The 27,699-nt window shown below is 42.7% G+C and overlaps 10 non-coding genes across 10 annotated transcripts; all 10 read right to left on the bottom strand.

Moving 5' to 3' along the window:
* Nucleotides 1-2,610: 2,610 nt before the first annotated feature.
* TRNAI-AAU (transfer RNA isoleucine (anticodon AAU)) lies at nucleotides 2,611-2,684 on the bottom strand. Its single transcript has one exon. It is a non-coding gene; the product is annotated as a tRNA-Ile (tRNA).
* A 4,638-nt stretch (nucleotides 2,685-7,322) lies between these two features.
* Nucleotides 7,323-7,396, bottom strand: TRNAI-AAU (transfer RNA isoleucine (anticodon AAU)). Its single transcript has one exon. It is a non-coding gene; the product is annotated as a tRNA-Ile (tRNA).
* A 677-nt stretch (nucleotides 7,397-8,073) lies between these two features.
* On the bottom strand, nucleotides 8,074-8,153 carry TRNAI-AAU (transfer RNA isoleucine (anticodon AAU)). The gene has a single exon. It is a non-coding gene; the product is annotated as a tRNA-Ile (tRNA).
* Nucleotides 8,154-8,878: 725 nt separating this feature from the next.
* Nucleotides 8,879-8,952, bottom strand: TRNAI-AAU (transfer RNA isoleucine (anticodon AAU)). The gene has a single exon. It is a non-coding gene; the product is annotated as a tRNA-Ile (tRNA).
* Nucleotides 8,953-13,914: 4,962 nt separating this feature from the next.
* TRNAI-AAU (transfer RNA isoleucine (anticodon AAU)) lies at nucleotides 13,915-13,988 on the bottom strand. The gene has a single exon. It is a non-coding gene; the product is annotated as a tRNA-Ile (tRNA).
* A 3,341-nt stretch (nucleotides 13,989-17,329) lies between these two features.
* On the bottom strand, nucleotides 17,330-17,403 carry TRNAI-AAU (transfer RNA isoleucine (anticodon AAU)). The gene has a single exon. It is a non-coding gene; the product is annotated as a tRNA-Ile (tRNA).
* Nucleotides 17,404-18,078: 675 nt separating this feature from the next.
* Nucleotides 18,079-18,152, bottom strand: TRNAI-AAU (transfer RNA isoleucine (anticodon AAU)). Its single transcript has one exon. It is a non-coding gene; the product is annotated as a tRNA-Ile (tRNA).
* A 725-nt stretch (nucleotides 18,153-18,877) lies between these two features.
* Nucleotides 18,878-18,951, bottom strand: TRNAI-AAU (transfer RNA isoleucine (anticodon AAU)). Its single transcript has one exon. It is a non-coding gene; the product is annotated as a tRNA-Ile (tRNA).
* A 1,521-nt stretch (nucleotides 18,952-20,472) lies between these two features.
* TRNAI-AAU (transfer RNA isoleucine (anticodon AAU)) lies at nucleotides 20,473-20,546 on the bottom strand. The gene has a single exon. It is a non-coding gene; the product is annotated as a tRNA-Ile (tRNA).
* A 3,380-nt stretch (nucleotides 20,547-23,926) lies between these two features.
* TRNAI-AAU (transfer RNA isoleucine (anticodon AAU)) lies at nucleotides 23,927-24,000 on the bottom strand. The gene has a single exon. It is a non-coding gene; the product is annotated as a tRNA-Ile (tRNA).
* Nucleotides 24,001-27,699: the final 3,699 nt, after the last annotated feature.

The following is a 27,699-nucleotide window of genomic DNA, read 5'->3' as shown; positions in this document are numbered from 1 at the left end:
GGTCAGTTGCAGGGGGGAGTTTTCTTTCCTTGAAAGAAAATGCCTAACTCATTCACAAATACAACCCTTATCCTCACAACAACATTGGTTATGTCCGCAGCAGTACTGACCCGTGACTATGTATGCACAGCTGCTTCCAACAAAACAGCAATCTTGTGTTAGTAACTCTAAAGCTGTGAGTGCCAATTCTGCATCAATCTCATCCTTCTGCAGAAATATTTCCCAAAATGACAAAGTGGCCAATACGGGGATCGAACCCGTGACCTTGGCGTTATTAGCACAACTAACCAACTGAGCTAACCAGCCAGCTGAGAGGCATATTTCTGACTGGACCATAAGAGGGAGGCCAGTTGCAGGGGGATTTTTTCTTCCCTTGGAAAAAAAATGCCTAACTCATTCACACATAAAACCCTTATCCTCACAACAACCTAAAGAAAAACTACATGTGATCTGAAGGAAATTCATGAATATGACAATTATCTTCAAACTGACTTGTAGCCTGCATCACATTTAAGTAGAACTGGGACAAAGAAGGTTAAATGCATCTCATTGGTCATTTCCCACAGCAGTACTGACCTGTGACCATTTATGGACTGCTGCTTCCAACAAAACAGCAAACTAGTCATAGTAAATCTAAAGCTGTGGGGGGGAATTCTGCATCAATCTCATGCTTCTGCAGAAATATTTCCCAAATTGACAAAGTGGCCAATACTGGGATCAAATTCGCTAACTTGGCTTTATTAGCGCCATGCTCAGTCAGAAAAAGTATGCCTTCTGACTGGAGCATAGGAGGGAGGCCAGTTGCAGGGGGGAGTTTTCTTCCCTTGAAAGAAAATGCCTAACTCATTCACAAATACAACCCTTATCCTCACAACAACATTGGTTATGTCCCGCAGCAGTACTGACCCGTGACCATGTATGCACAGCTGCTTCCAACAAAACAGCAATCTTGTGTTAGTAACTCTAAAGCTGTGAGTGCCAATTCTGCATCAATCTCATGCTTCTGCAGAAATATTTCCCAAAATGACAAGGAGGCCAATACGGGGACCAGTGACCTTGCCATTATTAGCACCACGCTCTAACCAAATGAGCTAAACAGCCAGCTGAGAGTTTTGTTTCTGACTCAAGCATAAGCAGGAGGCCAGTTGTAGGGGGATGTTTTCTTCCCTTGGAAAAAAAATGCCTAACTCATTCACACAGACAACCCTTATCCTCACAACAACCTAAAGAAAAACTCCATGTGATCTGAAGGAAATTCATGAATATTACAATTATCTTCAAACTGACTTGTGGCCTGCATCACATTTAAGTAGTACTGCGACAAAGAAGGTTAAATGCATCTCATTGGTCATTTCCCACAGCAGTACTGACCTGTGACCATTTATGGACTGCTGCTTCCAACAAAACAGCAAACTTGTCATAGTAAATCTAAAGCTGTGGGTGGGAATTCTGCATCAATCTAATGCTTCTGCAGACATTTTTCCCAAATTGACAAAGTGGCCAATACTGGGATCAAATTCGCTAACTTGGCGTGATTAGCACCATGCTCAGTCAGAAAAAGTATGCTTCTGACTGGAGCATAGGAGGGAGGTCAGTTGCAGGGGGGAGTTTTCTTTCCTTGAAAGAAAATGCCTAACTCATTCACAAATACAACCCTTATCCTCACAACAACATTGGTTATGTCCGCAGCAGTACTGACCCGTGACTATGTATGCACAGCTGCTTCCAACAAAACAGCAAACTTGTGTTAGTAACTCTAAAGCTGTGAGTGCCAATTCTGCATCAATCTCATCCTTCTGCAGAAATATTTCCCAAAATGACAAAGTGGCCACCCGTGACCTTGGCGTTATTAGCACAACGCTCTAACCAACTGAGCTAACCGGTCAGCTGAGATGCATATTTATGACTGGACCATAAGAGGGAGGCCAGTTGCAGGGGGATTTTTTCTTCCCTTGGAAAAAAAATGCCTAACTCATTCACACATAAAACCCTTATCCTCACAACAACCTAAAGAAAAACTACATGTGATCTGAAGGAAATTCATAAATATGACAATTATCTTCAAACTGACTTGTAGCCTGCATCACATTTAAGTAGAACTGGGACAAAGAAGGTTAAATGCATCTCATTGGTCATTTCCCACAGCAGTACTGACCTGTGACCATTTATGGACTGCTGCTTCCAACAAAACAGCAAACTAGTCATAGTAAATCTAAAGCTGTGGGTGGGAATTCTGCATCAATCTCATGCTTCTGCAGAAATATTTCCCAAATTGACAAAGTGGCCAATACTGGGATCAAATTCGCTAACTTGGCTTTATTAGCACCATGCTCAGTCAGAAAAAGTATGCCTTCTGACTGGAGCATAGGAGGGAGGCCAGTTGCAGGGGGGAGTTTTCTTCCTTTGAAAGAAAATGCCTAACTCATTCACAAATACAACCCTTATCCTCACAACAACATTGGTTATGTCCGCAGTAGTACTGACCCGTGACTATGTATGCACAGTTGCTTCCAACAAAACAGCAATCTTGTGTTAGTAACTCTAAAGCTGTGAGTGCCAATTCTGCATCAATCTCATCCTTCTGCAGAAATATTTCCCAAAATGACAAAGTGGCCAATACGGGGATCGAACCCGTGACCTTGGCGTTATTAGCATCACGCTCTAACCAACTGAGCTAACCGGCCAGCTGAGAGTCTTTTTCCCTTGGAAAAAAATGCCTAACTCATTCACACATAAAACCCTTATCCTCACAACAACCTAAAGAAAAACTACATGTGATCTGAAGGAAATTCATGAATATGACAATTATCTTCAAACTGACTTGTAGCCTGCATCACATTTAAGTAGAACTGGGACAAAGAAGGTTAAATGCATCTCATTGGTCATTTCCCACAGCAGTACTGACCTGTGACCATTTATGGACTGCTGCTTCCAACAAAACAGCAAACTTGTCATAGTAAATCTAAAGCTGTGGGTGGGAATTCTGCATCAATCTCATGCTTCTGCAGAAATATTTCCCAAATTGACAAAGTGGCCAATACTGGGATCAAATTCGCTAACTTGGCGTGATTAGCACAATGCTCAGTCAGAAAAAGAACGCCTTCTGACTGGAGCATAGGAGGGAGGCCAGTTGCGGGGGGAGTTTACTTCCCTTGAAAGAAAATGCCTAACTCATTCACAAATACAACCCTTATCCTCACAACAACATTGGTTATGTCCGCAGCAGTACTGACCCGTGACTATGTATGCACAGCTGCTTCCAACAAAACAGCAATCTTGTGTTAGAAACTCTAAAGCTGTGAGTGCCAATTCTGCATCAATCTCATCCTTCTGCAGAAATATTTCCCAAAATGACAAAGTGGCCAATACGGGGATCGAACCCGTGACCTTGGCGTTGGCGTTATTAGCACCACGCTATAACCAACTGAGCTAACCGGCCAGCTGAGATGCATATTTCTAACTGGAGCATAAGAGGGAGGCCAGTTGCAGGGGGATTTTTTCTTCCCTTGGAAAAAAAATGCCTAACTCATTCACACATAAAACCCTTATCCTCACAACAACCTAAAGAAAAACTACATGTGATCTGAAGGAAATTCACGAATATGACAATTATCTTCAAACTGACTTGTAGCCTGCATCACATTTAAGTAGAACTGGGACAAAGAAGGTTAAATGCATCTCATTGGCCATTTCCCACAGCAGTACTGACCTGTGACCATTTATGGACTGCTGCTTCCAACAAAACAGGAAACTAGTCATAGTAAATCTAAAGCTGTGGGTGGGAATTCTGCATCAATCTCATGCTTCTGCAGAAATATTTCCCAAATTGACAAAGTGGCCAATACTGGGATCAAATTCGCTAACTTGGCGTGATTAGCACCATGCTCAGTCAGAAAAAGTATGCCTTCTGACTGGAGCATAGGAGGGAGGCCAGTTGCAGGGGGGAGTTTTCTTCCCTTGAAAGAAAATGCCTAACTCATTCACAAATACAACCCTTATCCTCACAACAACATTAGTTATGTCCGCAGCAGTACTGACCCGTGACTATGTATGCACAGCTGCTCCCAACAAAACAGCAATCTTGTGTTAGTAACTCTAAAGCTGTGAGTGCCAATTGTGCATCAATCTCATCCTTCTGCAGAAATATTTCCCAAAATTACAAAGTGGTCAATATAGCACCACGCTCTAACCAACTGAGCTAACCGGCCAGCTGAGAGGCATATTTCTGACTGGAGCATAAGAGGGAGGCCAGTTGCAGGGGGACTTTTTCTTCCCTTGGAAAAAAAATACCTAACTCATTCACACATAAAACCCTTATCCTCACAACAACCTAAAGAAAAACTACATGTGATCTGAAGGAAATTCACGAATATGACAATTATCTTCAAACTGACTTGTAGCCTGCATCACATTTAAGTAGAACTGGGACAAAGAAGGTTAAATGCATCTCATTGGTCATTTCCCACAGCAGTACTGACCTGTGACCATTTATGGACTGCTGCTTCCAACAAAACAGCAAACTAGTCATAGTAAATATAAAGCTGTGGGTGGGAATTCTGCATCAATCTCATGCTTCTGCAGAAATATTTCCCAAATTGACAAAGTGGCCAATACTGGGATCAAATCCGCTAACTTGGCGTGATTAGCACCATGCTCAGTCAGAAAAAGTATGCCTATTGACTGGAGCATAGGAGGGAGGCCAGTTGCAGGGGGGAGTTTTCTTCCCTTGAAAGAAAATGCCTAACTCATTCACAAATACAACCCTTATCCTCACAACAACATTGGTTATGTCCCGCAGCAGTACTGACCCGTGACCATGTATGCACAGCTGCTTCCAACAAAACAGCAATCTTGTGTTAGTAACTCTAAAGCTGTGAGTGCCAATTCTGCATCAATCTCATGCTTCTGCAGAAATATTTCCCAAAATGACAAGGAGGCCAATACGGGGACCCGTGACCTTGCCATTATTAGCACCACGCTCTAACCAAATGAGCTAAACAGCCAGCTGAGAGTTTTGTTTCTGACTCAAGCATAAGCAGGAGGCCAGTTGTAGGGGGATGTTTTCTTCCCTTGGAAAACAAATGCCTAACTCATTCACACAGACAACCCTTATCCTCACAACAACCTAAAGAAAAACTCCATGTGATCTGAAGGAAATTCATGAATATTACAATTATCTTCAAACTGACTTGTGGCCTGCATCACATTTAAGTAGTACTGCGACAAAGAAGGTTAAATGCATCTCATTGGTCATTTCCAACAGCAGTACTGACCTGTGACCATTTATGGACTGCTGCTTCCAACAAAACAGCAAACTAGTCATAGTAAATCTAAAGCTGTGGGTGGGAATACTGCATCAATCTCATGCTTCTGCAGAAATATTTCCCAAATTGACAAAGTGGCCAATACTGGGATCAAATTCGCTAACTTGGCGTGATTAGCACCATGCTCAGTCAGAAAAAGTATGCCTTCTGACTGGAGCATAGGAGGGAGGCCAGTTGCAGGGGGGAGTTTTCTTCCCTTGAAAGAAAATGCCTAACTCATTCACAAATACAACCCTTATCCTCACAACAACATTGGTTATGTCCCGCAGCAGTACTGACCCGTGACCATGTATGCACGGCTGCTTCCAACAAAACAGCAATCTTGTGTTAGTAACTCTAAAGCTGTGAGTGCCAATTCTGCATCAATCTCATGCTTCTGCAGAAATATTTCCCAAAATGACAAGGAGGCCAATACGGGGATCGAACCCGTGACCTTGCCATTATTAGCACCACGCTCTAACCAAATGAGCTAAACAGCCAGCTGAGAGTTTTGTTTCTGACTCAAGCATAAGCATGAGGCCAGTTGTAGGGGGATGTTTTCTTCCCTTGGAAAAAAAATGCCTAACTCATTCACACAGACAACCCTTATCCTCACAACAACCTAAAGAAAAACTCCATGTGATCTGAAGGAAATTCATGAATATTACAATTATCTTCAAACTGACTTGTGGCCTGCATCACATTTAAGTAGTACTAAGACAAAGAAGGCTATATGCATCTCATTGGTCATTTCCCACAGCAGTACTGACCTGTGACCATTTATGGACTGCTGCTTCCAACAAAACAGCAAACTTGTCATAGTAAATCTAAAGCTGTGGGTGGGAATTCTGCATCAATCTAATGCTTCTGCAGACATTTTTCCCAAATTGACAAAGTGGCCAATACTGGGATCAAATTCGCTAACTTGGCGTGATTAGCACCATGCTCAGTCAGAAAAAGTATGCTTCTGACTGGAGCATAGGAGGGAGGTCAGTTGCAGGGGGGAGTTTTCTTTCCTTGAAAGAAAATGCCTAACTCATTCACAAATACAACCCTTATCCTCACAACAACATTGGTTATGTCCGCAGCAGTACTGACCCGTGACTATGTATGCACAGCTGCTTCCAACAAAACAGCAATCTTGTGTTAGTAACTCTAAAGCTGTGAGTGCCAATTCTGCATCAATCTCATCCTTCTGCAGAAATATTTCCCAAAATGACAAAGTGGCCAATACGGGGATCGAACCCGTGACCTTGGCGTTATTAGCACAACTAACCAACTGAGCTAACCGGCCAGCTGAGAGGCATATTTCTGACTGGACCATAAGAGGGAGGCCAGTTGCAGGGGGATTTTTTCTTCCCTTGGAAAAAAAATGCCTAACTCATTCACACATAAAACCCTTATCCTCACAACAACCTAAAGAAAAACTACATGTGATCTGAAGGAAATTCATGAATATGACAATTATCTTCAAACTGACTTGTAGCCTGCATCACATTTAAGTAGAACTGGGACAAAGAAGGTTAAATGCATCTCATTGGTCATTTCCCACAGCAGTACTGACCTGTGACCATTTATGGACTGCTGCTTCCAACAAAACAGCAAACTAGTCATAGTAAATCTAAAGCTGTGGGTGGGAATTCTGCATCAATCTCATGCTTCTGCAGAAATATTTCCCAAATTGACAAAGTGGCCAATACTGGGATCAAATTCGCTAACTTGGCTTTATTAGCACCATGCTCAGTCAGAAAAAGTATGCCTTCTGACTGGAGCATAGGAGGGAGGCCAGTTGCAGGGGGGAGTTTTCTTCCTTTGAAAGAAAATGCCTAACTCATTCACAAATACAACCCTTATCCTCACAACAACATTGATTATGTCCGCAGCAGTACTGACCCGTGACTATGTATGCACAGCTGCTTGCAACAAAACAGCAATCTTGTTTTAGTAACTCTAAAGCTGTGAGTGCCAATTCTGCATCAATCTCATCCTTCTGCAGACATATTTCCCAAAATGACAAAGTGGCCAGTACGGGGATCGAACCCGTGACCTTGGCGTTATTAGCACCACGCTCTAACCAACTGAGCTAACCGGCCAGCTGAGAGTCTTTTTTCCCTTGGAAAAAAATGCCTAACTCATTCACACATAAAACCCTTATCCTCACAACAACCTAAAGAAAAACTACATGTGATCTGAAGGAAATTCATGAATATGACAATTATCTTCAAACTGACTTGTAGCCTGCATCACATTTAAGTAGAACTGGGACAAAGAAGGTTAAATGCATCTCATTGGTCATTTCCCACAGCAGTACTGACCTGTGACCATTTATGGACTGCTGCTTCCAACAAAACAGCAAACTTGTCATAGTAAATCTAAAGCTGTGGGTGGGAATTCTGCATCAATCTCATGCTTCTGCAGAAATATTTCCCAAATTGACAAAGTGGCCAATACTGGGATCAAATTCGCTAACTTGGCGTGATTAGCACAATGCTCAGTCAGAAAAAGAACGCCTTCTGACTGGAGCATAGGAGGGAGGCCAGTTGCAGGGGGGAGTTTTCTTCCCTTGAAAGAAAATGCCTAACTCATTCACAAATACAACCCTTATCCTCACAACAACATTAGTTATGTCCGCAGCAGTACTGACCCGTGACTATGTATGCACAGCTGCTCCCAACAAAACAGCAATCTTGTGTTAGTAACTCTTAAGCTGTGAGTGCCAATTGTGCATCAATCTCATCCTTCTGCAGAAATATTTCCCAAAATGACAAAGTGGCCAGTACGGGGATCGAACCCGTGACCTTGGCCTTGGCGTTATTAGCACCACGCTCTAACCAACTGAGCTAACCGGCCAGCTGAGATGCATATTTCTAACTGGAGCATAAGAGGGAGGCCAGTTGCAGGGGGATTTTTTCTTCCCTTGGAAAAAAAATGCCTAACTCATTCACACATAAAACCCTTATCCTCACAACAACCTAAAGAAAAACTACATGTGATCTGAAGGAAATTCACGAATATGACAATTATCTTCAAACTGACTTGTAGCCTGCATCACATTTAAGTAGAACTGGGACAAAGAAGGTTAAATGCATCTCATTGGCCATTTCCCACAGCAGTACTGACCTGTAACCATTTATGGACTGCTGCTTCCAACAAAACAGGAAACTAGTCATAGTAAATCTAAAGCTGTGGGTGGGAATTCTGCATCAATCTCATGCTTCTGCAGAAATATTTCCCAAATTGACAAAGTGGCCAATACTGGGATCAAATTCGCTAACTTGGCGTGATTAGCACCATGCTCAGTCAGAAAAAGTATGCCTTCTGACTGGAGCATAGGAGGGAGGCCAGTTGCAGGGGGGAGTTTTCTTCCCTTGAAAGAAAATGCCTAACTCATTCACAAATACAACCCTTATCCTCACAACAACATTAGTTATGTCCGCAGCAGTACTGACCCGTGACTATGTATGCACAGCTGCTCCCAACAAAACAGCAATCTTGTGTTAGTAACTCTAAAGCTGTGAGTGCCAATTGTGCATCAATCTCATCCTTCTGCAGAAATATTTCCCAAAATTACAAAGTGGCCAATACGGGGATCGAACCCGTGACCTTGGCGTTATTAGCACCACGCTCTAACCAACTGAGCTAACCGGCCAGCTGAGAGGCATATTTCTGACTGGAGCATAAGAGGGAGGCCAGTTGCAGGGGGACTTTTTCTTCCCTTGGAAAAAAAATACCTAACTCATTCACACATAAAACCCTTATCCTCACAACAACCTAAAGAAAAACTACATGTGATCTGAAGGAAATTCACGAATATGACAATTATCTTCAAACTGACTTGTAGCCTGCATCACATTTAAGTAGAACTGGGACAAAGAAGGTTAAATGCATCTCATTGGTCATTTCCCACAGCAGTACTGACCTGTGACCATTTATGGACTGCTGCTTCCAACAAAACAGCAAACTAGTCATAGTAAATATAAAGCTGTGGGTGGGAATTCTGCATCAATCTCATGCTTCTGCAGAAATATTTCCCAAATTGACAAAGTGGCCAATACTGGGATCAAATCCGCTAACTTGGCGTGATTAGCACCATGCTCAGTCAGAAAAAGTATGCCTTCTGACTGGAGCATAGGAGGGAGGCCAGTTGCAGGGGGGAGTTTTCTTCCCTTGAAAGAAAATGCCTAACTCATTCACAAATACAACCCTTATCCTCACAACAACATTGGTTATGTCCCGCAGCAGTACTGACCCGTGACCATTTATGCACAGCTGCTTCCAACAAAACAGCAATCTTGTGTTAGTAACTCTAAAGCTGTGAGTGCCAATTCTGCATCAATCTCATGCTTCTGCAGAAATATTTCCCAAAATGACAAGGAGGCCAATACGGGGACCCGTGACCTTGCCATTATTAGCACCACGCTCTAACCAAATGAGCTAAACAGCCAGCTGAGAGTTTTGTTTCTGACTCAAGCATAAGCAGGAGGCCAGTTGTAGGGGGATGTTTTCTTCCCTTGGAAAACAAATGCCTAACTCATTCACACAGACAACCCTTATCCTCACAACAACCTAAAGAAAAACTCCATGTGATCTGAAGGAAATTCATGAATATTACAATTATCTTCAAACTGACTTGTGGCCTGCATCACATTTAAGTAGTACTGCGACAAAGAAGGTTAAATGCATCTCATTGGTCATTTCCCACAGCAGTACTGACCTGTGACCATTTATGGACTGCTGCTTCCAACAAAACAGCAAACTAGTCATAGTAAATCTAAAGCTGTGGGTGGGAATACTGCATCAATCTCATGCTTCTGCAGAAATATTTCCCAAATTGACAAAGTGGCCAATACTGGGATCAAATTCGCTAACTTGGCGTGATTAGCACCATGCTCAGTCAGAAAAAGTATGCCTTCTGACTGGAGCATAGGAGGGAGGCCAGTTGCAGGGGGGAGTTTTCTTCCCTTGAAAGAAAATGCCTAACTCATTCACAAATACAACCCTTATCCTCACAACAACATTGGTTATGTCCCGCAGCAGTACTGACCCGTGACCATTTATGCACAGCTGCTTCCAACAAAACAGCAATCTTGTGTTAGTAACTCTAAAGCTGTGAGTGCCAATTCTGCATCAATCTCATGCTTCTGCAGAAATATTTCCCAAAATGACAAGGAGGCCAATACGGGGACCCGTGACCTTGCCATTATTAGCACCACGCTCTAACCAAATGAGCTAAACAGCCAGCTGAGAGTTTTGTTTCTGACTCAAGCATAAGCAGGAGGCCAGTTGTAGGGGGATGTTTTCTTCCCTTGGAAAACAAATGCCTAACTCATTCACACAGACAACCCTTATCCTCACAACAACCTAAAGAAAAACTCCATGTGATCTGAAGGAAATTCATGAATATTACAATTATCTTCAAACTGACTTGTGGCCTGCATCACATTTAAGTAGTACTGCGACAAAGAAGGTTAAATGCATCTCATTGGTCATTTCCCACAGCAGTACTGACCTGTGACCATTTATGGACTGCTGCTTCCAACAAAACAGCAAACTAGTCATAGTAAATCTAAAGCTGTGGGTGGGAATACTGCATCAATCTCATGCTTCTGCAGAAATATTTCCCAAATTGACAAAGTGGCCAATACTGGGATCAAATTCGCTAACTTGGCGTGATTAGCACCATGCTCAGTCAGAAAAAGTATGCCTTCTGACTGGAGCATAGGAGGGAGGCCAGTTGCAGGGGGGAGTTTTCTTCCCTTGAAAGAAAATGCCTAACTCATTCACAAATACATCCCTTATCCTCACAACAACATTGGTTATGTCCCGCAGCAGTACTGACCCGTGACCATGTATGCACAGCTGCTTCCAACAAAACAGCAATCTTGTGTTAGTAACTCTAAAGCTGTGAGTGCCAATTCTGCATCAATCTCATGCTTCTGCAGAAATATTTCCCAAAATGACAAGGAGGCCAATACGGGGATCGAACCCGTGACCTTGCCATTATTAGCACCACGCTCTAACCAAATGAGCTAAACAGCCAGCTGAGAGGCATATTTCTGACTGGACCATAAGAGGGAGGCCAGTTGCAGGGGGATTTTTTCTTCCCTTGGAAAAAAAATGCCTAACTCATTCACACATAAAACCCTTATCCTCACAACAACCTAAAGAAAAACTACATGTGATCTGAAGGAAATTCATGAATATGACAATTATCTTCAAACTGACTTGCAGCCTGCATCACATTTAAGTAGAACTGGGACAAAGAAGGTTAAATGCATCTCATTGGTCATTTCCCACAGCAGTACTGACCTGTGACCATTTATGGACTGCTGCTTCCAACAAAACAGCAAACTAGTCATAGTAAATCTCAAGCTGTGGGTGGGAATTCTGCATCAATCTCATGCTTCTGCAGAAATATTTCCCAAATTGACAAAGTGGCCAATACTGGGATCAAATTCGCTAACTTGGCTTTATTAGCACCATGCTCAGTCAGAAAAAGTATGCCTTCTGACTGGAGCATAGGAGGGAGGCCAGTTGCAGGGGGGAGTTTTCTTCCTTTGAAAGAAAATGCCTAACTCATTCACAAATACAACCCTTATCCTCACAACAACATTGGTTATGTCCGCAGCAGTACTGACCCGTGACTATGTATGCACAGCTGCTTCCAACAAAACAGCAATCTTGTGTTAGTAACTCTAAAGCTGTGAGTGCCAATTCTGCATCAATCTCATCCTTCTGCAGAAATATTTCCCAAAATGACAAAGTGGCCAATACGGGGATCGAACCCGTGACCTTGGCGTTACCAACTGAGCTAACCAGCCAGCTGAGAGTCTTTTTCCCTTGGAAAAAATGCCTAACTCATTCACACATAAAACCCTTATCCTCACAACAACCTAAAGAAAAACTACATGTGATCTGAAGGAAATTCATGAATATGACAATTATCTTCAAACTGACTTGTAGCCTGCATCACATTTAAGTAGAACTGGGACAAAGAAGGTTAAATGCATCTCATTGGTCATTTCCCACAGCAGTACTGACCTGTGACCATTTATGGACTGCTGCTTCCAACAAAACAGCAAACTTCTCATAGTAAATCTAAAGCTGTGGGTGGGAATTCTGCATCAAACTCATGCTTCTGCAGAAATATTTCCCAAATTGACAAAGTGGCCAATACTGGGATCAAATTCGCTAACTTGGCGTGATTAGCACCATGCTCAGTCAGAAAAAGTATGCCTTCTGACTGGAGCATAGGAGGGAGGCCAGTTGCAGGGGGGAGTTTTCTTCCCTTGAAAGAAAATGCCTAACTCATTCACAAATACAACCCTTATCCTCACAACAACATTGGTTATGTCCGCAGTAGTACTGACCCGTGACTATGTATGCACAGCTGCTTCCAACAAAACAGCAATCTTGTGTTAGTAACTCTAAAGCTGTGAGTGCCAATTCTGCATCAATCTCATCCTTCTGCAGAAATATTTCCCAAATTGACAAAGTGGCCAATACTGGGATCAAATTCGCTAACTTGGCGTGATTAGCACCATGCTCAGTCAGAAAAAGTATGCTTCTGACTGGAGCATAGGAGGGAGGTCAGTTGCAGGGGGGAGTTTTCTTTCCTTGAAAGAAAATGCCTAACTCATTCACAAATACAACCCTTATCCTCACAACAACATTGGTTATGTCCGCAGCAGTACTGACCCGTGACTATGTATGCACAGCTGCTTCCAACAAAACAGCAATCTTGTGTTAGTAACTCTAAAGCTGTGAGTGCCAATTCTGCATCAATCTCATCCTTCTGCAGAAATATTTCCCAAAATGACAAAGTGGCCAATACGGGGATCGAACCCGTGACCTTGGCGTTATTAGCACAATGCTCTAACCAGCCAGCTGAGAGGCATATTTCTGACTGGACCATAAGAGGGAGGCCAGTTGCAGGGGGATTTTTTCTTCCCTTGGAAAAAAAAATGCCTAACTCATTCACACATAAAACCCTTATCCTCACAACAACCTAAAGAAAAACTACATGTGATCTGAAGGAAATTCATGAATTTGACAATTATCTTCAAACTGACTTGTAGCCTGCATCACATTTAAGTAGAACTGGGACAAAGAAGGTTAAATGCATCTCATTGGTCATTTCCAACAGCAGTACTGACCTGTGACCATTTATGGACTGCTGCTTCCAACAAAACAGCAAACTAGTCATAGTAAATCTAAAGCTGTGGGTGGGAATTCTGCATCAATCTCATGCTTCTGCAGAAATATTTCCCAAATTGACAAAGTGGCCAATACTGTGATCAAATTCGCTAACTTGGCTTTATTAGCACCATGCTCAGTCAGAAAAAGTATGCCTTCTGACTGGAGCATAGGAGGGAGGCCAGTTGCAGGGGGGAGTTTTCTTCCTTTGAAAGAAAATGCCTAACTCATTCACAAATACAACCCTTATCCTCACAACAACATTGGTTATGTCCGCAGCAGTACTGACCCGTGACTATGTATGCACAGCTGCTTCCAACAAAACAGCAATCTTGTGTTAGTAACTCTAAAGCTGTGAGTGCCAATTCTGCATCAATCTCATCCTTCTGCAGAAATATTTCCCAAAATGACAAAGTGGCCAATACGGGGATCGAACCCGTGACCTTGGCGTTATTAGCACCACGCTCTAACCAACTGAGCTAACCAGCCATCTGAGAGTCTTTTTCCCTTGGAAAAAAATGCCTAACTCATTCACACATAAAACCCTTATCCTCACAACAACCTAAAGAAAAACTACATGTGATCTGAAGGAAATTCATGAATATGACAATTATCTTCAAACTGACTTGTAGCCTGCATCACATTTAAGTAGAACTGGGACAAAGAAGGTTAAATGCATCTCATTGGTCATTTCCCACAGCAGTACTGACCTGTGACCATTTATGGACTGCTGCTTCCAACAAAACAGCAAACTTGTCATAGTAAATCTAAAGCTGTGGGTGGGAATTCGGCATCAAACTCATGCTTCTGCAGAAATATTTCCCAAATTGACAAAGTGGCCAATACTGGGATCAAATTCGCTAACTTGGCGTGATTAGCACCATGCTCAGTCAGAAAAAGTATGCCTTCTGACTGGAGCATAGGAGGGAGGCCAGTTGCAGGGGGGAGTTTTCTTCCCTTGAAAGAAAATGCCTAACTCATTCACAAATACAACCCTTATCCTCACAACAACATTGGTTATGTCCGCAGTAGTACTGACCCGTGACTATGTATGCACAGCTGCTTCCAACAAAACAGCAATCTTGTGTTAGTAACTCTAAAGCTGTGAGTGCCAATTCTGCATCAATCTCATCCTTCTGCAGAAATATTTCCCAAATTGACAAAGTGGCCAATACTGGGATCAAATTCGCTAACTTGGCGTGATTAGCACCATGCTCAGTCAGAAAAAGTATGCCTTCTGACTGGAGCATAGGAGGGAGGCCAGTTGCAGGGGGGAGTTTTCTTCCCTTGAAAGAAAATGCCTAACTCATTCACAAATACAACCCTTATCCTCACAACAACATTGGTTATGTCCGCAGCAGTACTGACCCGTGACTATGTATGCACAGCTGCTTCCAACAAAACAGCAATCTTGTGTTAGAAACTCTAAAGCTGTGAGTGCCAATTCTGCATCAATCTCATCCTTCTGCAGAAATATTTCCCAAAATGACAAAGTGGCCAATACGTTATTAGCAACATGCTCTAACCAACTGAGCTAACCGACCAGCTGAGATGCATATTTCTGACTGGAGTATAAGAGGGAGGCCAGTTGCAGGGGGATTTTTTCTTCCCTTGGAAAAAAAATGCCTAACTCATTCACACATAAAACCCTTATCCTCACAACAACCTAAAGAAAAACTACATGTGATCTGAAGGAAATTCACGAATATGACAATTATCTTCAAACTGACTTGTAGCCTGCATCACATTTAAGTAGAACTGGGACAAAGAAGGTTAAATGCATCTCATTGGTCATTTCCCACAGCAGTACTGACCTGTGACCATTTATGGACTGCTGCTTCCAACAAAACAGCAAACTAGTCATAGTAAATATAAAGCTGTGGGTGGGAATTCTGCATCAATCTCATGCTTCTGCAGAAATATTTCCCAAATTGACAAAGTGGCCAATACTGGGATCAAATCCGCTAACTTGGCGTGATTAGCACCATGCTCAGTCAGAAAAAGTATGCCTTCTGACTGGAGCATAGGAGGGAGGCCAGTTGCAGGGGGGAGTTTTCTTCCCTTGAAAGAAAATGCCTAACTCATTCACAAATACAACCCTTATCCTCACAACAACATTGGTTATGTCCCGCAGCAGTACTGACCCGTGACCATGTATGCACAGCTGCTTCCAACAAAACAGCAATCTTGTGTTAGTAACTCTAAAGCTGTGAGTGCCAATTCTGCATCAATCTCATGCTTCTGCAGAAATATTTCCCAAAATGACAAGGAGGCCAATACGGGGACCCGTGAACTTGCCATTATTAGCACCACGCTCTAACCAAATGAGCTAAACAGCCAGCTGAGAGTTTTGTTTCTGACTCAAGCATAAGCAGGAGGCCAGTTGTAGGGGGATGTTTTCTTCCCTTGGAAAACAAATGCCTAACTCATTCACACAGACAACCCTTATCCTCACAACAACCTAAAGAAAAACTCCATGTGATCTGAAGGAAATTCATGAATATTACAATTATCTTCAAACTGACTTGTGGCCTGCATCACATTTAAGTAGTACTGCGACAAAGAAGGTTAAATGCATCTCATTGGTCATTTCCCACAGCAGTACTGACCTGTGACCATTTATGGACTGCTGCTTCCAACAAAACAGCAAACTAGTCATAGTAAATCTAAAGCTGTGGGTGGGAATACTGCATCAATCTCATGCTTCTGCAGAAATATTTCCCAAATTGACAAAGTGGCCAATACTGGGATCAAATTCGCTAACTTGGCGTGATTAGCACCATGCTCAGTCAGAAAAAGTATGCCTTCTGACTGGAGCATAGGAGGGAGGCCAGTTGCAGGGGGGAGTTTTCTTCCCTTGAAAGAAAATCCCTATCTCATTCACAAATACAACCCTTATCCTCACAACAACATTGGTTATGTCCCGCAGCAGTACTGACCCGTGACCATGTATGCACAGCTGCTTCCAACAAAACAGCAATCTTGTGTTAGTAACTCTAAAGCTGTGAGTGCCAATTCTGCATCAATCTCATGCTTCTGCAGAAATATTTCCCAAAATGACAAGGAGGCCAATACGGGGACCCGTGACCTTGCCATTATTAGCACCACGCTCTAACCAAATGAGCTAAACAGCCAGCTGAGAGTTTTGTTTCTGACTCAAGCATAAGCAGGAGGCCAGTTGTAGGGGGATGTTTTCTTCCCTTGGAAAACAAATGCCTAACTCATTCACACAGACAACCCTTATCCTCACAACAACCTAAAGAAAAACTCCATGTGATCTGAAGGAAATTCATGAATATTACAATTATCTTCAAACTGACTTGTGGCCTGCATCACATTTAAGTAGTACTGCGACAAAGAAGGTTAAATGCATCTCATTGGTCATTTATGGACTGCTGCTTCCAACAAAACAGCAAACTAGTCATAGTAAATCTCAAGCTGTGGGTGGGAATTCTGCATCAATCTCATGCTTCTGCAGAAATATTTCCCAAATTGACAAAGTGGCCAATACTGGGATCAAATTCGCTAACTTGGCTTTATTAGCACCATGCTCAGTCAGAAAAAGTATGCCTTCTGACTGGAGCATAGGAGGGAGGCCAGTTGCAGGGGGGAGTTTTCTTCCTTTGAAAGAAAATGCCTAACTCATTCACAAATACAACCCTTATCCTCACAACAACATTGGTTATGTCCGCAGTAGTACTGACCCGTGACTATGTATGCACAGTTGCTTCCAACAAAACAGCAATCTTGTGTTAGTAACTCTAAAGCTGTGAGTGCCAATTCTGCATCAATCTCATCCTTCTGCAGAAATATTTCCCAAAATGACAAAGTGGCCAATACGGGGATCGAACCCGTGACCTTGGCGTTATTAGCACCACGCTCTAACCAACTGAGCTAACCGGCCAGCTGAGAGTCTTTTTCCCTTGGAAAAAAATGCCTAACTCATTCACACATAAAACCCTTATCCTCAGAACAACCTAAAGAAAAACTACATGTGATCTGAAGGAAATTCATGAATATGACAATTATCTTCAAACTGACTTGTAGCCTGCATCACATTTAAGTAGAACTGGGACAAAGAAGGTTAAATGCATCTCATTGGTCATTTCCCACAGCAGTACTGACCTGTGACCATTTATGGACTGCTGCTTCCAACAAAACAGCAAACTTGTCATAGTAAATCTAAAGCTGTGGGTGGGAATTCTGCATCAATCTCATGCTTCTGCAGAAATATTTCCCAAATTGACAAAGTGGCCAATACTGGGATCAAATTCGCTAACTTGGCGTGATTAGCACAATGCTCAGTCAGAAAAAGAACGCCTTCTGACTGGAGCATAGGAGGGAGGCCAGTTGCGGGGGGAGTTTACTTCCCTTGAAAGAAAATGCCTAACTCATTCACAAATACAACCCTTATCCTCACAACAACATTGGTTATGTCCGCAGCAGTACTGACCCGTGACTATGTATGCACAGCTGCTTCCAACAAAACAGCAATCTTGTGTTAGAAACTCTAAAGCTGTGAGTGCCAATTCTGCATCAATCTCATCCTTCTGCAGAAATATTTCCCAAAATGACAAAGTGGCCAATACGGGGATCGAACCCGTGACCTTGGCGTTATTAGCACCACGCTATAACCAACTGAGCTAACCGGCCAGCTGAGATGCATATTTCTAACTGGAGCATAAGAGGGAGGCCAGTTGCAGGGGGATTTTTTCTTCCCTTGGAAAAAAAATGCCTAACTCATTCACACATAAAACCCTTATCCTCACAACAACCTAAAGAAAAACTACATGTGATCTGAAGGAAATTCACGAATATGACAATTATCTTCAAACTGACTTGTAGCCTGCATCACATTTAAGTAGAACTGGGACAAAGAAGGTTAAATGCATCTCATTGGCCATTTCCCACAGCAGTACTGACCTGTGACCATTTATGGACTGCTGCTTCCAACAAAACAGGAAACTAGTCATAGTAAATCTAAAGCTGTGGGTGGGAATTCTGCATCAATCTCATGCTTCTGCAGAAATATTTCCCAAATTGACAAAGTGGCCAATACTGGGATCAAATTCGCTAACTTGGCGTGATTAGCACCATGCTCAGTCAGAAAAAGTATGCCTTCTGACTGGAGCATAGGAGGGAGGCCAGTTGCAGGGGGGAGTTTTCTTCCCTTGAAAGAAAATGCCTAACTCATTCACAAATACAACCCTTATCCTCACAACAACTTTAGTTATGTCCGCAGCAGTACTGACCCGTGACTATGTATGCACAGCTGCTCCCAACAAAACAGCAATCTTGTGTTAGTAACTCTAAAGCTGTGAGTGCCAATTGTGCATCAATCTCATCCTTCTGCAGAAATATTTCCCAAAATTACAAAGTGGCCAATACGGGGATCGAACCCGTGACCTTGGCGTTATTAGCACCACGCTCTAACCAACTGAGCTAACCGGCCAGCTGAGAGGCATATTTCTGACTGGAGCATAAGAGGGAGGCCAGTTGCAGGGGGACTTTTTCTTCCCTTGGAAAAAAAATACCTAACTCATTCACACATAAAACCCTTATCCTCACAACAACCTAAAGAAAAACTACATGTGATCTGAAGGAAATTCACGAATATGACAATTATCTTCAAACTGACTTGTAGCCTGCATCACATTTAAGTAGAACTGGGACAAAGAAGGTTAAATGCATCTCATTGGTCATTTCCCACAGCAGTACTGACCTGTGACCATTTATGGACTGCTGCTTCCAACAAAACAGCAAACTAGTCATAGTAAATATAAAGCTGTGGGTGGGAATTCTGCATCAATCTCATGCTTCTGCAGAAATATTTCCCAAATTGACAAAGTGGCCAATACTGGGATCAAATCCGCTAACTTGGCGTGATTAGCACCATGCTCAGTCAGAAAAAGTATGCCTTCTGACTGGAGCATAGGAGGGAGGCCAGTTGCAGGGGGGAGTTTTCTTCCCTTGAAAGAAAATGCCTAACTCATTCACAAATACAACCCTTATCCTCACAACAACATTGGTTATGTCCCACAGCAGTACTGACCCGTGACCATTTATGCACAGCTGCTTCCAACAAAACAGCAATCTTGTGTTAGTAACTCTAAAGCTGTGAGTGCCAATTCTGCATCAATCTCATGCTTCTGCAGAAATATTTCCCAAAATGACAAGGAGGCCAATACGGGGACCCGTGACCTTGCCATTATTAGCACCACGCTCTAACCAAATGAGCTAAACAGCCAGCTGAGAGTTTTGTTTCTGACTCAAGCATAAGCAGGAGGCCAGTTGTAGGGGGATGTTTTCTTCCCTTGGAAAACAAATGCCTAACTCATTCACACAGACAACCCTTATCCTCACAACAACCTAAAGAAAAACTCCATGTGATCTGAAGGAAATTCATGAATATTACAATTATCTTCAAACTGACTTGTGGCCTGCATCACATTTAAGTAGTACTGCGACAAAGAAGGTTAAATGCATCTCATTGGTCATTTCCCACAGCAGTACTGACCTGTGACCATTTATGGACTGCTGCTTCCAACAAAACAGCAAACTAGTCATAGTAAATCTAAAGCTGTGGGTGGGAATACTGCATCAATCTCATGCTTCTGCAGAAATATTTCCCAAATTGACAAAGTGGCCAATACTGGGATCAAATTCGCTAACTTGGCGTGATTAGCACCATGCTCAGTCAGAAAAAGTATGCCTTCTGACTGGAGCATAGGAGGGAGGCCAGTTGCAGGGGGGAGTTTTCTTCCCTTGAAAGAAAATGCCTAACTCATTCACAAATACATCCCTTATCCTCACAACAACATTGGTTATGTCCCGCAGCAGTACTGACCCGTGACCATGTATGCACAGCTGCTCCCAACAAAACAGCAATCTTGTGTTAGTAACTCTAAAGCTGTGAGTGCCAATTGTGCATCAATCTCATCCTTCTGCAGAAATATTTCCCAAAATTACAAAGTGGCCAATACGGGGATCGAACCCGTGACCTTGGCGTTATTAGCACCACGCTCTAACCAACTGAGCTAACCGGCCAGCTGAGAGGCATATTTCTGACTGGAGCATAAGAGGGAGGCCAGTTGCAGGGGGACTTTTTCTTCCCTTGGAAAAAAAATACCTAACTCATTCACACATAAAACCCTTATCCTCACAACAACCTAAAGAAAAACTACATGTGATCTGAAGGAAATTCACGAATATGACAATTATCTTCAAACTGACTTGTAGCCTGCATCACATTTAAGTAGAACTGGGACAAAGAAGGTTAAATGCATCTCATTGGTCATTTCCCACAGCAGTACTGACCTGTGACCATTTATGGACTGCTGCTTCCAACAAAACAGCAAACTAGTCATAGTAAATATAAAGCTGTGGGTGGGAATTCTGCATCAATCTCTTGCTTCTGCAGAAATATTTCCCAAATTGACAAAGTGGCCAATACTGGGATCAAATCCGCTAACTTGGCGTGATTAGCACCATGCTCAGTCAGAAAAAGTATGCCTTCTGACTGGAGCATAGGAGGGAGGCCAGTTGCAGGGGGGAGTTTTCTTCCCTTGAAAGAAAATGCCTAACTCATTCACAAATACAACCCTTATCCTCACAACAACATTGGTTATGTCCCACAGCAGTACTGACCCGTGACCATTTATGCACAGCTGCTTCCAACAAAACAGCAATCTTGTGTTAGTAACTCTAAAGCTGTGAGTGCCAATTCTGCATCAATCTCATGCTTCTGCAGAAATATTTCCCAAAATGACAAGGAGGCCAATACGGGGACCCGTGACCTTGCCATTATTAGCACCACGCTCTAACCAAATGAGTTAAACAGCCAGCTGAGAGTTTTGTTTCTGACTCAAGCATAAGCAGGAGGCCAGTTGTAGGGGGATGTTTTCTTCCCTTGGAAAACAAATGCCTAACTCATTCACACAGACAACCCTTATCCTCACAACAACCTAAAGAAAAACTCCATGTGATCTGAAGGAAATTCATGAATATTACAATTATCTTCAAACTGACTTGTGGCCTTCATCACATTTAAGTAGTACTGCGACAAAGAAGGTTAAATGCATCTCATTGGTCATTTCCCACAGCAGTACTGACCTGTGACCATTTATGGACTGCTGCTTCCAACAAAACAGCAAACTAGTCATAGTAAATCTAAAGCTGTGGGTGGGAATACTGCATCAATCTCATGCTTCTGCAGAAATATTTCCCAAATTGACAAAGTGGCCAATACTGGGATCAAATTCGCTAACTTGGCGTGATTAGCACCATGCTCAGTCAGAAAAAGTATGCCTTCTGACTGGAGCATAGGAGGGAGGCCAGTTGCAGGGGGGAGTTTTCTTCCCTTGAAAGAAAATGCCTAACTCATTCACAAATACATCCCTTATCCTCACAACAACATTGGTTATGTCCCGCAGCAGTACTGACCCGTGACCATGTATGCACAGCTGCTTCCAACAAAACAGCAATCTTGTGTTAGTAACTCTAAAGCTGTGAGTGCCAATTCTGCATCAATCTCATGCTTCTGCAGAAATATTTCCCAAAATGACAAGGAGGCCAATACGGGGATCGAACCCGTGACCTTGCCATTATTAGCACCACGCTCTAACCAAATGAGCTAAACAGCCAGCTGAGAGGCATATTTCTGACTGGACCATAAGAGGGAGGCCAGTTGCAGGGGGATTTTTTCTTCCCTTGGAAAAAAAATGCCTAACTCATTCACACATAAAACCCTTATCCTCACAACAACCTAAAGAAAAACTACATGTGATCTGAAGGAAATTCATGAATATGACAATTATCTTCAAACTGACTTGTAGCCTGCATCACATTTAAGTAGAACTGGGACAAAGAAGGTTAAATGCATCTCATTGGTCATTTCCCACAGCAGTACTGACCTGTGACCATTTATGGACTGCTGCTTCCAACAAAACAGCAAACTAGTCATAGTAAATCTCAAGCTGTGGGTGGGAATTCTGCATCAATCTCATGCTTCTGCAGAAATATTTCCCAAATTGACAAAGTGGCCAATACTGGGATCAAATTCGCTAACTTGGCTTTATTAGCACCATGCTCAGTCAGAAAAAGTATGCCTTCTGACTGGAGCATAGGAGGGAGGCCAGTTGCAGGGGGGAGTTTTCTTCCTTTGAAAGAAAATGCCTAACTCATTCACAAATACAACCCTTATCCTCACAACAACATTGGTTATGTCCGCAGCAGTACTGACCCGTGACTATGTATGCACAGCTGCTTCCAACAAAACAGCAATCTTGTGTTAGTAACTCTAAAGCTGTGAGTGCCAATTCTGCATCAATCTCATCCTTCTGCAGAAATATTTCCCAAAATGACAAAGTGGCCAATACGGGGATCGAACCCGTGACCTTGGCGTTACCAACTGAGCTAACCAGCCAGCTGAGAGTCTTTTTCCCTTGGAAAAAATGCCTAACTCATTCACACATAAAACCCTTATCCTCACAACAACCTAAAGAAAAACTACATGTGATCTGAAGGAAATTCATGAATATGACAATTATCTTCAAACTGACTTGTAGCCTGCATCACATTTAAGTAGAACTGGGACAAAGAAGGTTAAATGCATCTCATTGGTCATTTCCCACAGCAGTACTGACCTGTGACCATTTATGGACTGCTGCTTCCAACAAAACAGCAAACTTCTCATAGTAAATCTAAAGCTGTGGGTGGGAATTCTGCATCAAACTCATGCTTCTGCAGAAATATTTCCCAAATTGACAAAGTGGCCAATACTGGGATCAAATTCGCTAACTTGGCGTGATTAGCACCATGCTCAGTCAGAAAAAGTATGCCTTCTGACTGGAGCATAGGAGGGAGGCCAGTTGCAGGGGGGAGTTTTCTTCCCTTGAAAGAAAATGCCTAACTCATTCACAAATACAACCCTTATCCTCACAACAACATTGGTTATGTCCGCAGTAGTACTGACCCGTGACTATGTATGCACAGCTGCTTCCAACAAAACAGCAATCTTGTGTTAGTAACTCTAAAGCTGTGAGTGCCAATTCTGCATCAATCTCATCCTTCTGCAGAAATATTTCCCAAATTGACAAAGTGGCCAATACTGGGATCAAATTCGCTAACTTGGCGTGATTAGCACCATGCTCAGTCAGAAAAAGTATGCTTCTGACTGGAGCATAGGAGGGAGGTCAGTTGCAGGGGGGAGTTTTCTTTCCTTGAAAGAAAATGCCTAACTTATTCACAAATACAACCCTTATCCTCACAACAACATTGGTTATGTCCGCAGCAGTACTGACCCGTGACTATGTATGCACAGCTGCTTCCAACAAAACAGCAATCTTGTGTTAGTAACTCTAAAGCTGTGAGTGCCAATTCTGCATCAATCTCATCCTTCTGCAGAAATATTTCCCAAAATGACAAAGTGGCCAATACGGGGATCGAACCCGTGACCTTGGCGTTATTAGCACAACGCTCTAACCAACTGAGCTAACCGGCCAGCTGAGAGGCATATTTCTGACTGGACCATAAGAGGGAGGCCAGTTGCAGGGGGATTTTTTCTTCCCTTGGAAAAAAAAATGCCTAACTCATTCACACATAAAACCCTTATCCTCACAACAACCTAAAGAAAAACTCCATGTGATCTGAAGGAAATTCATGAATATGACAATTATCTTCAAACTGACTTGTAGCCTGCATCACATTTAAGTAGAACTGGGACAAAGAAGGTTAAATGCATCTCATTGGTCATTTCCCACAGCAGTACTGACCTGTGACCATTTATGGACTGCTGCTTCCAACAAAACAGCAAACTTGTCATAGTAAATCTAAAGCTGTGGGTGGGAATTCGGCATCAAACTCATGCTTCTGCAGAAATATTTCCCAAATTGACAAAGTGGCCAATACTGGGATCAAATTCGCTAACTTGGCGTGATTAGCACCATGCTCAGTCAGAAAAAGTATGCCTTCTGACTGGAGCATAGGAGGGAGGCCAGTTGCAGGGGGGAGTTTTCTTCCCTTGAAAGAAAATGCCTAACTCATTCACAAATACAACCCTTATCCTCACAACAACATTGGTTATGTCCGCAGTAGTACTGACCCGTGACTATGTATGCACAGCTGCTTCCAACAAAACAGCAATCTTGTGTTAGTAACTCTAAAGCTGTGAGTGCCAATTCTGCATCAATCTCATCCTTCTGCAGAAATATTTCCCAAATTGACAAAGTGGCCAATACTGGGATCAAATTCGCTAACTTGGCGTGATTAGCACCATGCTCAGTCAGAAAAAGTATGCCTTCTGACTGGAGCATAGGAGGGAGGCCAGTTGCAGGGGGGAGTTTTCTTCCCTTGAAAGAAAATGCCTAACTCATTCACAAATACAACCCTTATCCTCACAACAACATTGGTTATGTCCGCAGCAGTACTGACCCGTGACTATGTATGCACAGCTGCTTCCAACAAAACAGCAATCTTGTGTTAGAAACTCTAAAGCTGTGAGTGCCAATTCTGCATCAATCTCATCCTTCTGCAGAAATATTTCCCAAAATGACAAAGTGGCCAATACGTTATTAGCAACATGCTCTAACCAACTGAGCTAACCGACCAGCTGAGATGCATATTTCTGACTGGAGTATAAGAGGGAGGCCAGTTGCAGGGGGATTTTTTCTTCCCTTGGAAAAAAAATGCCTAACTCATTCACACATAAAACCCTTATCCTCACAACAACCTAAAGAAAAACTACATGTGATCTGAAGGAAATTCACGAATATGACAATTATCTTCAAACTGACTTGTAGCCTGCATCACATTTAAGTAGAACTGGGACAAAGAAGGTTAAATGCATCTCATTGGTCATTTCCCACAGCAGTACTGACCTGTGACCATTTATGGACTGCTGCTTCCAACAAAACAGCAAACTAGTCATAGTAAATATAAAGCTGTGGGTGGGAATTCTGCATCAATCTCATGCTTCTGCAGAAATATTTCCCAAATTGACAAAGTTGCCAATACTGGGATCAAATCCGCTAACTTGGCGTGATTAGCACCATGCTCAGTCAGAAAAAGTATGCCTTCTGACTGGAGCATAGGAGGGAGGCCAGTTGCAGGGGGGAGTTTTCTTCCCTTGAAAGAAAATGCCTAACTCATTCACAAATACAACCCTTATCCTCACAACAACATTGGTTATGTCCCGCAGCAGTACTGACCCGTGACCATGTATGCACAGCTGCTTCCAACAAAACAGCAATCTTGTGTTAGTAACTCTAAAGCTGTGAGTGCCAATTCTGCATCAATCTCATGCTTCTGCAGAAATATTTCCCAAAATGACAAGGAGGCCAATACGGGGACCCGTGACCTTGCCATTATTAGCACCACGCTCTAACCAAATGAGCTAAACAGCCAGCTGAGAGTTTTGTTTCTGACTCAAGCATAAGCAGGAGGCCAGTTGTAGGGGGATGTTTTCTTCCCTTGGAAAACAAATGCCTAACTCATTCACACAGACAACCCTTATCCTCACAACAACCTAAAGAAAAACTCCATGTGATCTGAAGGAAATTCATGAATATTACAATTATCTTCAAACTGACTTGTGGCCTGCATCACATTTAAGTAGTACTGCGACAAAGAAGGTTAAATGCATCTCATTGGTCATTTCCCACAGCAGTACTGACCTGTGACCATTTATGGACTGCTGCTTCCAACAAAACAGCAAACTAGTCATAGTAAATCTAAAGCTGTGGGTGGGAATACTGCATCAATCTCATGCTTCTGCAGAAATATTTCCCAAATTGACAAAGTGGCCAATACTGGGATCAAATTCGCTAACTTGGCGTGATTAGCACCATGCTCAGTCAGAAAAAGTATGCCTTCTGACTGGAGCATAGGAGGGAGGCCAGTTGCAGGGGGGAGTTTACTTCCCTTGAAAGAAAATGCCTAACTCATTCACAAATACAACCCTTATCCTCACAACAACATTGGTTATGTCCCGCAGCAGTACTGACCCGTGACCATGTATGCACAGCTGCTTCCAACAAAACAGCAATCTTGTGTTAGTAACTCTAAAGCTGTGAGTGCCAATTCTGCATCAATCTCATGCTTCTGCAGAAATATTTCCCAAAATGACAAGGAGGCCTATACGGGGATCGAACCCGTGACCTTGCCATTATTAGCACCACGCTCTAACCAAATGAGCTAAACAGCCAGCTGAGAGTTTTGTTTCTGACTCAAGCATAAGCAGGAGGCCAGTTGTAGGGGGATGTTTTCTTCCCTTGGAAAAAAAATGCCTAACTCATTCACACAGACAACCCTTATCCTCACAACAACCTAAAGAAAAACTCCATGTGATCTGAAGGAAATTCATGAATATTACAATTATCTTCAAACTGACTTGTGGCCTGCATCACATTTAAGTAGTACTGCGACAAAGAAGGCTATATGCATCTCATTGGTCATTTCCCACAGCAGTACTGACCTGTGACCATTTATGGACTGCTGCTTCCAACAAAACAGCAAACTTGTCATAGTAAATCTAAAGCTGTGGGTGGGAATTCTGCATCAATCTAATGCTTCTGCAGACATTTTTCCCAAATTGACAAAGTGGCCAATACTGGGATCAAATTCGCTAACTTGGCGTGATTAGCACCATGCTCAGTCAGAAAAAGTATGCTTCTGACTGGAGCATAGGAGGGAGGTCAGTTGCAGGGGGGAGTTTTCTTTCCTTGAAAGAAAATGCCTAACTCATTCACAAATACAACCCTTATCCTCACAACAACATTGGTTATGTCCGCAGCAGTACTGACCCGTGACTATGTATGCACAGCTGCTTCCAACAAAACAGCAATCTTGTGTTAGTAACTCTAAAGCTGTGAGTGCCAATTCTGCATCAATCTCATCCTTCTGCAGAAATATTTCCCAAAATGACAAAGTGGCCAATACGGGGATCGAACCCGTGACCTTGGCGTTATTAGCACAACTAACCAACTGAGCTAACCGGCCAGCTGAGAGGCATATTTCTGACTGGACCATAAGAGGGAGGCCAGTTGCAGGGGGATTTTTTCTTCCCTTGGAAAAAAAATGCCTAACTCATTCACACATAAAACCCTTATCCTCACAACAACCTAAAGAAAAACTACATGTGATCTGAAGGAAATTCATGAATATGACAATTATCTTCAAACTGACTTGTAGCCTGCATCACATT

The sequence above is a fragment of the Ambystoma mexicanum genome, chromosome 1p (genome assembly GCF_040938575.1).
Source record: "Ambystoma mexicanum isolate Mex_15411 chromosome 1p, UKY_AmexF1_1, whole genome shotgun sequence".
Taxonomy (NCBI): Eukaryota; Metazoa; Chordata; class Amphibia; order Caudata; family Ambystomatidae; genus Ambystoma; species Ambystoma mexicanum.
The sequence above is the reverse complement of the archived record's forward strand: the minus strand, read 5'-3'. Positions and strand labels throughout refer to the sequence as shown.